Below are 14331 nucleotides of genomic sequence, written 5' to 3' on the forward strand. Positions count from 1 at the left end.
AGCTGCTGGCCTGTAGTCTGCATAAATTGCATGAGCTATGAGCTGGGCAGGGATTGAATGACTGAACCGTTAGCCTGAGGCTCTGGTCTAGTAAATATAATGGAAAGCATTCTTAACGACTATGCTACTCACTGTGCATCTACACAATAGTCATAACAATGAGTGTTCTTCAGATAATGTTCGTAGCTCGAATCTGTCAGTGGCCTTTAAGATTTTCATGCCTTCATCATTAGAGCTAAATGAAGTTTGTTTGACTGAGACAGTACTTGAATTACTACCTAACATGTACAACAATTATATTTTGTGAAAGATGATACAAATATTTTGGAAAAAAATCTTGGCAGATTTCTACCTAATAGTATACATGAAAATGTTATTTATGGTGCTCTTATGTTTAATGAAGTACATAATTTTATTTCTCATAAGAGATCTTCTAAGTGGTTAAATATATTAATCAGTCTCTATTGCCATCAAGCAAGGCTTTGGAGGCTCACAGATACAGTGCCATGCCATTGCCCTAACATTTTCCCTTGCACACACACACACACACACACACACAAACACCCCTCATCAGCATGAGCCCCGAGTTCTTTCTGGGCAGACTGTAAAAAGCTGACAGGCAGCAGAGAGAAGTTGCACAGAGGCCACAGTGGATAGGGAAGTTGAGAGAAGTAGACAGTGCCTGTCTGATGGTCGAATCTGAGAGCATGATGCTTCAGGAAGATCAGTATGGCAGCAAGTGCATGGTGCACTGCACAAGGGAGGAGTCCAGGAGCAGGAATGCTGCTTGAGCAACTGTGCAGAGACAATAAAGCGCAGGCTCTCGGAGTTGCTGTGGAGATGGAGAGCAGATGGCAAATTTGACAAGCATCATTGTGATGGTGAAATTTACTCCTTTGTTCAGCAGATATTTATTAGATACTGTATGTATTTGTGCTAATAATATCTGAGCCTATTTTTCTATAATTACTCACACAATTTTAGGCTTTAAAATAGTTATATAATTTTATATTTATGTTTTTATTTTATTGTGGTGCTGGAGACAGAACCAGGGCTTGTGCATGCCAAGCAAGCAGTCTCCTGACTGAGCTACATCTCAAACCCAAAATGGTTACACAATTTGTATTTGAAGACTTATTACATTAGCTCGATGTGGGAGCACCCTCTTGGGATGTAGAGGCAGGTGGATCTCTGTGAATTTGATACCAGCCTGGTCCACCATAGCAAGTTCCAGGCCAGTTGAGGCTACATAGTGAGACCCTGTCTCAACCACCCAATGAAGCATCAACAACTGGAAGTAAAATGTTATTAAAATAATGAAATTATGAACTGGGGTGGTGATGCTCACCTGTAGTCCTATAATACCAGCACTTGGAAGGCTGAGGCAACAGAATCACCATGAGCTCCAGGCCAGCCTGGGCTACATAAGAGCCTGTCTCAAAAAAAAAAAAAAAGCTGAAAGTAAATACATAATAAAATAAATGGACAAATAACTCACTCTGGTACACTTCTCGGTATTTTTTTTCTGGAGGTTTATGCTTTTAGATGAATGCTATAGGTCCTTTAAAAATGAAAAGCAAGGACTGGAGAAATGGCCCAGCAGTTGAGAACACTTGCTGCTCTTCCAGATACCTTAGTTTGGTTGCCAGCCTGTGCCTTAGTAGCTTACAGCAACCTATAATTCCAATTCAGGGGAATCTGATGCCCTTTTCTCACTCTGAGAGCAACCTTGCCAGCATATACAGAAAAAAATTAAAAAGGAAAGCAAAACATTTTTCTCTGAAGATTTAATAGTTTATTTGATTAGCAAATGGGAAGGCAGCTACTTGATCAGTTAAGAAGTCTTCTTGCAAAAAACGAAAAAGAAAAGCAAAGAATAAAGGAAGGAAGTTCTTAACTGGAGAGTAGTACTTCTAGTACTTAAGTAGTACTTAAAGCAAGCTGTGGGATAGTTTAAAAGAAACTCAAAAGTCCTTTTGAGTTTTAAGCAATTTTCTCTGCTTAGAGCCAATAACATTAAAAAAAATGGATGAGTCCACTTAATGATGTTAGCCATTCCTGTAAGAATGTTTCTTATAGTGTTTTCCTTAAGTAAACGTTGATTAATATGTAATTATTGCATGCTAGCATATAAACGTATGGACATAATGAGGCCAAGAAGTTATGAATCATTTTTAAGAATCAAGATGTTAGGAATCTTTGTATATTGGTTTGTTGATGAGAAAGTTAAATATGAACATTTTACAGTAGTACTACAACAACAGTGTATTCTTCTTTCTTTCTGTGCTTTGCATGAGAATGCTCTCCATATAGGTTTATACATTTCAATACTTGGTCCTTTGTTGGAACTGTTTGGGAAGGATTAGGAGGTGTGGCCTTGTTGGGTTTCAAAAAACTGGATTGGTTCCCAGTGTCTCTGCTTCCTGTTTGTGGATCAGGATTTGGGGGCTCAGTTACTGCTCCAGTGCCAGGCCTGCCTACCTGCTGCCATGTTCCCTGCTGTGGTAGTGATGGACTGCTCTCTCTCTGGAACTGTAAGACCAAGATAAACCCCTCATTCTGTAACTTGTCCTGGTCATAGTATTTTATCACAGCAACATAAAAATGGCTAATAAACCTTCATAATTGTAAATGTGCTTCCAACTTACTTGCTTTACCTTTTTCCTCCATTATAGCTCAGTGAAAACCTGGCTTCCACTGACTCCATCTCATTGTCACTGTTCTAGTGTGTGCTCTTGGGCCATCGCCATTGTCAGCTTCTGGGACTCAGTCCTTACAGTAGATGCTCCCCGTCAACATGTTTCCTTTAATTGTCTTATCTGGATCTCTCATCAGCATAAAACCCTATTCAATTTCTATATTAACTTTACTATAATATGGATTTTTTTTAAAGGTTTCTTTTTGTTTTTTGGTTTTTTTCCTTGTTCCTTCTGTTCCTTGGATGTCTGTCAGATTCTTTACAGATGTTCTCTTTGAGTTAGTATCAGCACAGCCTTTCTGGAACTACTTCAATTTCTTGACCAATTTTTCCACAAAACCCCAAGTATCTATTTCATACTGTGAGGCTGAGGATTTGTGGTTTCCTGGTGGCAGAAAACCATATATTTTTTGGTAGTTTTATTGTATGGTTTTCAAATCTGTTAAGATTATCTCTTCAGTTTTTGAAAGAGTTCTTAAGTCTCAAATTTCAGATTTTTAATTAAAAAGTATTATGTAAAATTGTGCTCTGGGTTCCGTCATCAAAATAAAAGAAATGATCCCTATGAAAGTATTAACATTTGAAAACTATTTTATACTCATCTTTTAAGATAGTGTGAGTTGAGATGGATTTTATAGTCTTTCACATATATGTTTTTCTGAAACATTAAGATGTTAAAAATTGACAATGTCTAGATAATGTAATGAATTTTTACATTTCTCATTTTATGTAACTCATTTTAATGATGCACATAAGAATATGAAGATACTAAGAACCTTCTCATTTATTTCCTGTTTTTTATGAATTTTACTTAGTCAATCCTAGACAGATGATGAATCTATCACTGTATTGTAAGAGAACTTTGTGAATTTTTTCTTTAAATTGCCATATAAACTATTTATTATAATTATTATTATCTCTCTCTCTCTCTTTGTGTGTGTGTGTGTGTGTGTGTGTGTGTGAGAGAGAGAGAGAGAGAGAGAGAGAGAGAGAGAGAGAGAGAGAGAGAGAGAAAGGAACTATATGGGTACCCGTGGAGGGCAGAAGAGTGTGTTAGCCCCTGGGAGCTGGAATTACAGGCAGTTGTGAGCCATCTCACATGGGTGTTGGAAACTGAACTTAGGGTCCTCTGGAAGGTAAGTGCTCTTAACTTGCTGGGCTATCTCTACCCTTCTAATGCCCATTTTATACTGAAAATCACAGTAATAATGTTAATTACTCTGTGAACCCTGAATTCCATATTATATTGATCTTTGAAAAGTATTTTGGGACTCCTGTACAGAGATGGTATGTTCTAAATGTTAACAGATAGTGTTTTAGCTGGGCACCGTGTCAGGCAGTTGTGATCTCAGCATTTGGGAGGCAGGGACTGAAGGTTTGACAGTTTGAGGCAGAAGAGAATAGTAGGGGTCAGAGCTGGGAGGGTAGAGCCACAGAAAGGGAATAGAGTTTTCTGTATCTGTTGGTCTCTGTCAAACCACCATCAAGTTTAGTGGCTTAGCCCAGCAGGACTTCTGTGGCGAGGGCACCTAAGTTTGGTGGGAGTCTCCTGGCTGCAGCTCTGCAGTTGCTCCAGTTCTTTCCTACACAGCCTTCGTGGTGGTTTGGGCTTCATTAACTGTGCTATCTGAGTTGCAGAAGGAGGAGGAACCACGAGTGCAGGTTTCTAGTAGCGTGCTTGCTGTGTTGGTTTGCTCAAAGCAGCTACAGGACTAGTTCAGATATCAGCATGGTTGTTGAAAATACTTCTTTCTAACTTCTCATTTAGAGTTCATATCAGATATTCTCTTCCTGGACAAGGTATTTTTCTGAAGTTCTAGTAGATTTTAAAAGAATAGGAGAGGGAAATGAGAGGCAGGATCACCCTCTCTCCTTCTATTGTCCTGTCTTTCCCGGCAGGCACCCCCAGGGCTGGTTACCATAGCAAGCTGACTTTCCAGCATGCTCTTATTTGTCCTTGGATTAGGCAAATGATGTTTTATTCAAAAATATTTCCTTGAGTTAAAAATAATGCTCATATTTCGGTAATCAGATAGGTGATTTGTGACCTACAGGCTTACACAGTGGATGCTTAGAGAACCTCACAGGTCTCCTTCTGCCTTCCCTTAGGTGTGTGTTGAGCAGTTCCTTTATGGGCAGCCAGCCCCACTGCATCCTCTGCTTCTTTATTCAGACTCTTGCCTGTAAACTCCAGAGACAAAATCAGTTTTGTTCTGTGACATAATTTGAACAGTTACCTCTACTCTGTTTTCCTGAATTTCACCTTGTAACTGTGAGAACATTCTGACAGCACTTAATTAGCTGTCACAATGGGCCCTTCGAACAGGGGAGAAGTTTAAAATTTAATGATGTGGGGCTGGCGAGGTGGCTCAGTGGGTAAAGGTGCTTGCTTCCAAGCCTGACAGCCTGAGCTCAATCCCTGGAACCCACAAGGTCGATAGAACTAACTCCTGCGAGTTGTTCTCTCGCCTTCACATGTATGCACACCCCAATAAAAGAATAAATTTAAAAATTCATGGTATATCCTGTCCATAAATAGAAACTTGATTGTCAAAATAATAAGATGACTATATATAAACATTTTGTTTCACTTTGTAACGAATACCTGGTGATGTTATATGTATGTTATATACAAGGGTTATATGAAGCTAGAGTAGGAATGAAGAAAATATTAGCGTTATAGTTCAAGTTTTTCCGTATTCTTCAGTTGGCTGATGATAATACTGATGAACCAGTCTGCTTCCATCCTAGGATTGAAAGGCATCTTATAGTAAAAAGAAAGTAGATTCATTTCTGTTTATGATTAAATCTCTGCTTCTCAAGGACTGGGCTGTGACCCACCTGTACCTTAGATACAAATGGTTCTGTAGTGCCTGCTCTGGGAAATGGCAACCATGGCTTAGTTTCTTTCTTGTTGTTGTTGTTTTTTTTGTTTTTTGTTTTTGTTTGTTTTTTTGTTTTTTCGAGACAGGGTTTCTCTGTGTAGCCCTGGCTGTCCTAGAACGCACTCTGTAGACCAGGCTGGCCTCGAACTCAGAAATCCGCCTGCCTCTGCCTCTCAGGTGCTGGGATTAAAGGTGTGCGCCACCACTGCCTGGCTCATGGCTTAGTTTCAAAAGGTTGTTATGACCATCTTGCAACTCTGTTTTTGTTTCAAAAGGTTGTTATGACTACTTTGTTATGAGTACTTGGTTATGCTGCTCCTCTAACCCCACCTTCCAAATTCCCCATTTAGACCTTCCCTAGCCCTTGTGTGAGCACCTTACATGTTCAATGCTGACCTCTTGAAAGGAGAGGGAGGCAGCCTGTGTACACACATTTTTTTAAAAGCTTGCTTTAATTAATTTGGCCATGATGATTTGGTTAGTGGTCTTTCTCCTTGCATCTTTGGGATTAATAAAAACAATTATAGTGCAGTATGTCTTTGGAGACAACACTTTTAAATGATGAACTTTGTAATAGTGTAGGAATGGAATACAATGGAATGATATATTTGGGAAGGTTTTATTATGTTAGAAATAGAGCAGTTAATTTCATAGACTTGTTAAATGCTACTTAGAGTCTTACTGAACTGTCCAATATAATTTTAACTACTATGCCCCAGAACATATTTGAGGAAAATAGGAAGTTAGTTACCCAGCACGGAATTTGTATTTTAATTTTGTTCCTTTCACCTTTGAAAAGAATGAAGCATCTAAAAAAATGTAAAAGTACATTTTTGAATACTTCTTGATATAACCAGTTTTGTGGGAAGCCAACAGTTACATAATCAAGGCTTTGCTGTGGTGTTAATAGGTTTCATATTCAGTAGGCATGCAGGGGTGGGTGGAGTAGTGACTGTGGAAAGTCTCTTGCTGCTGCTAGTAGACAGAAAGTCATTGTTTTATTCTATGGTCATTTTCCATTTTCCCCTACCTAGTCTTTAGCAATGCTTTTAATTGTTACTGTGGCTCATCTTGGAGCCTGGGCCTGATAGAAAACATTGTTTAAAACAATGAGATAATGTTATGAATGTGGGATAAGGACAAAGAAAAAGCTTCAGTCAGCCAGCCAATATGGTGACTTTCCTTTTTCTGTTTCTTTATCTATCCTCTTCTTTATAGAATTACATTAGAATCTTTCCTATAAAATATATTAATTATTCAGGTCTCATTTTTAGTATTAATATACCTTTCTTCTTATGAATATTTTTTATTGAGACGGAGTTTCTCTGTGCAGCCCTAGCTCTCCTGGAACTTGCTCTGTAGACCAGGCTGTTCTCAGACTCAGAGATCTGCCTGACTCCCTAGTGCTGGGATTAAAGGTATGCACCACCATTATGATAAAAAATTTTAAAAGATCACTTTGATGCAAATAGGCAAGGAAGAAGTCAAAGTATCTCTATTTGCAGATACAGTTTTATATATAAAATACCCTTAAAAAAGAAATCTACCAGGAAAATTCTACAGCTGATAAACATTCCAGGCAAAGGAGCAGGATACAAAATTAATACACAAAAGTCACTACCTTTCTCATATGCAAATGACAAACAGAACAGACTGAGAAAGAAGTCAGATACTTTTTACAGTAGCCTGAAAAAAAATATCTCAGGGTACCTAACTAACCAAGTGAAAGACTTGTAGAATAAAAACTTTTAAGACATTAAAGAAAGAAATTGAAGACATTAGGAGTTGGAAAGACTGCTCATGATTCATGGATTGGCAGGATTAATATAGTGAAAATGGGCATCCTGTCAAAAACAGTCTGTAATTTTAATACAGGCCATCCAAATTCCAACACAGTTCTTCACAGAGATGGAAAGAAGAATGTCATCTAGGTAGCCAGGCTAGTTAAAACCTTCCTGAATGATAGAAGAGCTGTTGGAGGAATCACCATTCTTCATCTCAAATTGTATTACAGAACTGTAGTAGTAAAGTCAGTATGTTATTAGCATTAAAACAGACATGTTGATGAATTCATTCAAATTGCAGACCCAGTCATAAGGCCTATGGACATGTGATTGTTGACAAGGAAGCAATAAATAAATAAATAAATAAATAAATGGAGAAAAACCAGAATCTTTTTTGAATGGTACTGGTACATTTGGATGACTGCATGTAGAAGAATGCAGATATTCCATATATTTCACCTTTCAGAAACCTCAACTCCAAATGAGTTAAGGATCCCAACATAAGACCTGGTACCCTGGATCTTATAGAAAGAAAAGCAGAGACTAGTCTTAGACTCATCAGTACGGAAAACAGTTTCTGAAGAGCACACCAATGATATAGGCACAAAGAATAGCATTTAATAAAGCTGAAGATACTCAGTCTGGCAAATGGTATCATCATTTGGGCAAAGCAGCAGGCTGCAGAATTATAGACAATATTTGTACATCCAGTAGAGCAGTGGTTCTCAACCTGTGGGTTGCAACGCCTTTGGGGGAGTTGAACGACCTTTCCACAGGAGTCACCTAAGGTACCTGATACCTGCGTATCAGATGTTTACATTATGATCTGTAACTAGCAAAATTACAGTTATGATCATAGCAATAAAAATAATTTAATGGTTGGGGTCACCACAACATAAAGAACTGTATTGAAGGGTCATAGCATTAGGAAGTTTGAGATAACACTGCAATAGAAGTTTGAGATAACACTCAATATATATATATATATATATATATATGGAGAGAGAGAGAGAGAGAGAGAGAGAGAGAGAGAATTAAAAATAAAAAAGAACCTGGACATTGAGAAAAATAGTCCAATTTTAAAAATGGGCTACAGAACTAAGCAGAAAGTTCTCAATAGAAGAAACACAAATGGTTGAGGAACAAAGATATTTAACATTCTTAATTATTAAGGAAATGGCATTAAAACTACTTTGAGATTGAAAGACCAAATTACTAGCCAAAATCAATAACACAAATGACAGTTCATACTGGTAATGATGTGGGGGAAGGGGAAAACTACCTTATTGCTGGTGGGAGTACAAGTGTGTACAGCTACTAGTGTGGTGGTTCCTCAGGAATCGGGGAGTGGATCTACCTCAGATCCAGCTATATCATTCTTGGGATATATCCAAAGGACTAGACACCCAATTCTATAGATATTTGCTCAGCCATTTTCACCCATGCTTTATTTACAATAGCTAAGAATTAGAAACGATCTAAATTTTTTTCAATTGAAAATAGATAATGAAAATGTGGTACATACACTCTATGGAATACTATTCAGGTGTAAAGAAAAATGAACGTTGCAGATAAACGGATAGTGCTAAAAAAGATGATATTGAACAAGGTAACCCAGAAAGATACATGAAAGGTGAGCTCTCTCACTGGAGATTCCCAGCTCCAAATCTTCAGATGCAAGTGCTTAACCTGTAGACTACAGAAACCAGGAAAGTAAAGCAGAACCCTTTGCAGAATAGAAAGGCTGGGGAACAATAGAGAGGGAATGGCAGGGACTCAAGTCATCTGATCAGGAAAATGGGAAAGGGGGCTCTTCAGGAAGAGGGCAGGAGGGAAGGTGGGAGGAGGCTAAAAATAATCCAAAAGGAGGCTCTTTACAGAGGGGAAGTAATATAAAAGGAGAGTGAAATAACAATAAGGATGTCTGGAAAAGCTGCCTGGAAACATACTGTTAACTAGTCATCTGGAAAAAATCTATAATGTAATTGTGTGTATTAATATCATCTATAATTTTAATGAACTTTTCTTATACGGGTTAATGGTGCTCCCTCCAAGAGTCAAAGACCACCTAACAAATACCAGGCATGAGAAACACTCTTGTGAATTGTTGGCCAGAGCTGTCCTAGACACCCTTAATATATATAGCTTATTGTTATTGTCCTTGATTGTTTCCCAGAGATGGAAGGTAAGTAAGTTCTATTGCTGAAGGCACTATGTACTTCAGAAACAGGGCCCAGAAACCCCTGAACTTCAGCTGACCTGGATCCCTTCTTTCTGAGGACTAGCTTTCATGGAACCAGTAGGCACCATGTAAGCTTCTAAATAATGGAAGAAACAGTCCTACCCAGCTGTAATGCCCACAAACTACTTCAACAACCAGCATGGCAAGATGACCCTAAGGGTGCAGTGCTGGCACACATACCTTGGCAGTAACCAACAGTCCTCTACTTGTTCTTAAGACCTGTTCAACAAGAGAGAAACCATGCCTGGTACTGGAAGCCTAGTTAACTACTGAGTGGTAGTGAATCCACAGTTGTTAGAGGGAAATCCACAACCACTACTTTCTTAAACCAGCCTAATCACCAGCAACAATCTATAAACATTTGTCTTTATACTCACAGGTAAGTGTATTCCTCACCTCTTTTCCATATGTGGAGATCGCTACAGAAAACCACAACCCATCAATATGCAAGATCGTAGAGCGTAGTCCCAAAGGATACATCTACAAAACACTCCCTACCCAAGGCTTACAGAACTTGCAGAAGGGGTGGAAAGATTTTAAGAAGAGGATTAGGAACTTTGTTGTGAGATGGTGTCTCCTAATGTCAGAAGCTACATGGCTTACCAACATGACTGCCCAAACATGATCTGAACAAGAATGGCATTGTTGGACATGCCAGAGTGGGCAGGGAAAAGGGCATGAGACCTTACTCAACCTTACAAAGGGCTGTAGGCAACTGAGGAAGGCTGGGAACTGCAGAGATGAAGAGATGATCTTTCTTAGGGAAGAGCACAGCAATTGACTGTCCAGTGTGGAAAGGTGAACTCTGAAAACATACATATAAATAAATAACATTATACAGACTAAGCAAGTTATATTTAAGAATCTCTCTCTCTCTCTCTCCATACATTCCATCCATCCATCCATTTATGCATTCAGTAACTAATGAAAGAAGAGTCCATGAATTTGAAGAAGGGAAGAGATATAGGGAAGGGTCTGGAGGAAGGAAAGTAAAAGAAGAAATGTTGAAATTATCATTTCAAAATTTCTCAAAAAGTTAAGAATAATCACCTTGAAAGGATTTTTATTTTAAACCATGTATAGATTTGGTTTCTTCAAAGCTTTACTAAGCTGTAATTGACAAATACAATTTGTATATGTTGTACTCAGGAGGTAAAGGCAGCTGGATTATTAGTTTGAGGCCAGTCTGGGCCAGACCCTGTGTAAAAACAGATGTGTATAGTTATTATGTATACCATGTTTCTGGTTTTTGTTTGTTTGTTTTTTTTCCTATTTTTGAGAAAAAGTCTTGCTATGTAGACCAGACTTACTTTAAATTTGCTATGCAATCCAGGCTCTCCTTGAAGTTTCCTATCTGAGCCTCCTATGTGCTGGTATTAAAGGGTTGACCAACATAATGTTTGACATGGCCACATTGTAACATGACTAAACAGATTAAGACTTGCATCACTTCACATACTTGCTTTTGTATGTGTGGAGAGACCCTTTCAGACCTGCTCTCCTGACAGTTTCATGTATGCTGAGTAGGAAGCTGGCATGTCCTCTCCTTGTCCAGCATCTGTTGGTCATTACCATGCTACTCTTTCTTATCTCCAGGTTGGCTTATTTCTTCACATAGTATCCTCCAGGTCCTGGGTTGACTTTGTAATATAAAACTATTATGGGTTCTGAGTGTTGTCATGCACACTGTAACCTCAGCACTTGGGAAACTAAGCCAAGAGAATGGCTAAGAGTTTGATGCCAGTCTGTGTTACATAATGAGTTTAAATCCAGTCTAAGCTACATAGCAAGACACTGTCTCAGAAGTAAATAGCAAGGGGAAAAAGCTTATAGAAGGAAGGGTCATTTTGGGCTTATGGTTCCAGACATATAGGACTCTTAGCATCATCATGGTGGGAAACATGGCAGCAGCAGTCATGGTGCTGGAGCAGTAGCTCAGAGCTCACATCTCAATCCACAAGCAAGAACAGAAAGTTAACTTAAAATAGCAGGAGTCTTCCTTCAACAAAGCCGTGCCTCTTAGTCTTCCCCCAAACAGCCATGGACTGGAGATCAAGTATTCAAATGCCAGAGATTTACGGGGGACATCTTATTCAAACTGCCACACTGGTATATTAGTCTTTCATTCTAGCTATATGTGGTGTGTGTGTGTGTGTGTGTGTGTGTGTGTAAGGGGGGGGAGAGAGAGAAGGGAAGGGGGTGAGAATGAATGTATAATGCTTGATTGTACATTGTATCTGACTTCTTTGATGACTAGCGAAGTTGAATACTCCTTTCTCATTTGTTAAGTTTCTGCCTGGTTAAGTGGCGGTCTTGTTTTCCTATTGGGTTTTCTGTCTTTTTCTTTTTTGTTGTTTTTTTGTTTTTGTTCCCACCCCCACCCCCACCCCCACTCCCCAAGACAGGGTTTCTCTGTATAGCCCTGGCTGTCCTGTAACTCACTTTGTAGACCAGGCTGGCCTCAAACTCAGAAATCTGCCTGGAACTCACTTTGTAGACCAGGCTGGCCTCAAGCTCAGAAATCCGCCTGCATCTGCCTCTCAAGTGCTGGGATTAAAGGCGTGCACCACCGCCTCCCTTCTGCCTTTTTCTTAAGTTGGTCTTTATGTATTCTGGATATGAGACTTTTGGTATGTACATTATGAGCTGAGCTGAAAATAATTTCTTCTACTCTATAACATTGCCTGAGCCTTTTAGTGGTATCTTTTGATGCATAAACAATTCTTTGGTTTGTTTGTTTATTTGAGACAGGGTTTCCCTGTATAGCCCTGGCTATTCTGAACTCACTCTGTAGACCAGGCTGACATCAAACTTTGAGATCTACCTGCCTCTGCCTCCCAAGTGCTGGGATTAAAAGCATACACCACCACTGCTCAATTAGAATAAACAATTGTTACATTTAATGACATACAATGTATTGTTCTCTCACCTATGATTAGTCCTTTTGTGCCTTTGACTTAAGAAATCTATCCCTATCCCATTGTTATAAAGGTCCTTTCTTACTGTTTGTTTGTTTGTTTTGGTCAGATCTATAGTCCAAGTAGAAATGGGTTCTGCATGTAATGTGACCTAGGGAATCATGGCTAGCTGTGACTGGCTTGCTTTCTTCCTTCCTTCCCTCCCTCCCTCCCTTCCTCTCCTCCTTCCCTCCCTCTCTCCCTCTCTCTCTCTCCCTCCCTCCCTCCTTTCCTTCCTTTCTTTTTTCTTCTGCCTACTCGGCTGTCCAGTTGGCCTAGCCACATTTATTTTAAAGATTGTCCTTCCCTCACAGAATTGAGGCCAAGTATTCTGTGGTTCTAATGTAATCTGTGATGTCCACAAATGGCCATGTATTTGTAGGTCTGCGTCTGACCACTTTGTCCTGGTCTGTTAGCTTATTTTTCTGTCCTCTGATAATACTATGCTAATTTAGAGTTTGTTAGGTTCTACAATAAACTCTGCTATTCTGAAGTCCAGGTCTTCCACCTCTGTTGTTTTCAAGGCCTTGACTATTATGTACCTTTTGCACATCCTATTGATTTCTTCTTAATAGTATAAAAATTGGTCTTATTTTTAACTGCACTTGTTTTGAATTTTCATGAAAATCTTACCATCCCTATTATTTGCAATGATATAGTAAGGCCTATTTCTGATAACTTTCTATTATTTATTAAGCAGTAGAATATAAAAAGAAAACATATGTATCTATATTTGCTTTGTTTTGCAAATACATACAAAAGGATATATAATGTCAGTAGGTAAAAGTGGGAAGAAAATGAGTAAGAATGTAAAATCGCTGAGCATATATGGCTTAAAGCCTATAATTATAGCACTGCTGTAACAGGAAGGTTGTACATCTGAGGGCAGCCAGTCTTATAGAGTATAACCATTTCTAAGAAATAACCAGTCAGCTGGCTAACTCACCAACCAACCAACCAATCAACCATCTAACCAAACCACCAACCAACCAACCAACCAACCAATAAACCAACCAACCAACAAGCCAGCCAACCAAACAGCCAGCCAAACCAAACAGCCAAACAGCCAGCCAAACAGCCAACCTAACAACCAGCCAACCAACCAACCAGCCAGCCAACCAACCAACCAGCCAGCCAAACCAACCAGCCAACTAGCCAACCAACCAGCCAGCCAGCCAAACAGCTAAATAACTAACTAACCAACCAACCAACCAACCAGCCAGTCAGCCAACTAACCAACCAACCAACCAACCAACCAACCAACCAACCAACCAACCAACCAACCAGCCAGCCAAACAACCAGCCAGCCAAACAACCAGCCAGCCAAACAAACTAGCCAACCAGCCAGCCAACCAACCAACCAGACAACCACCCACCCACTTACCTAAGGCAAAACAAAAACAAAACAACCCAGCAACAGTGTGTAAGGATGTAGACTAAAGCAATGAATAAAGTTAATGGAAACTTGCCTTTTTGGTAGACAGAGCAGAAACTTTGCTGTCAACTAAAGTCAAAACAAGATAACCAGTTATAATTCATAGAAATCAATCCCCCCACTATTGACAGCTGAAGATGTGATTCCCCCCCCCCTTGACTTTTAAAGGCAATACCTGATCTAGCAGTGCTTTGGGTAATATTTGAATATAATTCCAAACTTCATTTATCTAGATAATTCTATAAAATAAAAGGCACAGTACAAATGTGGGTTTTTCTGATAGTCTTGACTTGATAATGGGCTTCTTTTTTATTAAAAAAATAAGCTATA

General features: G+C 39.1%; 1 protein-coding gene across 2 annotated transcripts in view; it reads left to right on the plus strand.

Moving 5' to 3' along the window:
* Hycc1 (hyccin PI4KA lipid kinase complex subunit 1) overlaps positions 1–14331 on the plus strand; it is a 70246-nt gene that overhangs the window by 12396 nt on the left and 43519 nt on the right. The gene's annotated exons all lie outside the window — the stretch shown is intronic.

The sequence above is a fragment of the Apodemus sylvaticus genome, chromosome 2 (assembly GCF_947179515.1).
Source record: "Apodemus sylvaticus chromosome 2, mApoSyl1.1, whole genome shotgun sequence".
In the NCBI taxonomy this organism is placed as follows: Eukaryota; Metazoa; Chordata; class Mammalia; order Rodentia; family Muridae; genus Apodemus; species Apodemus sylvaticus.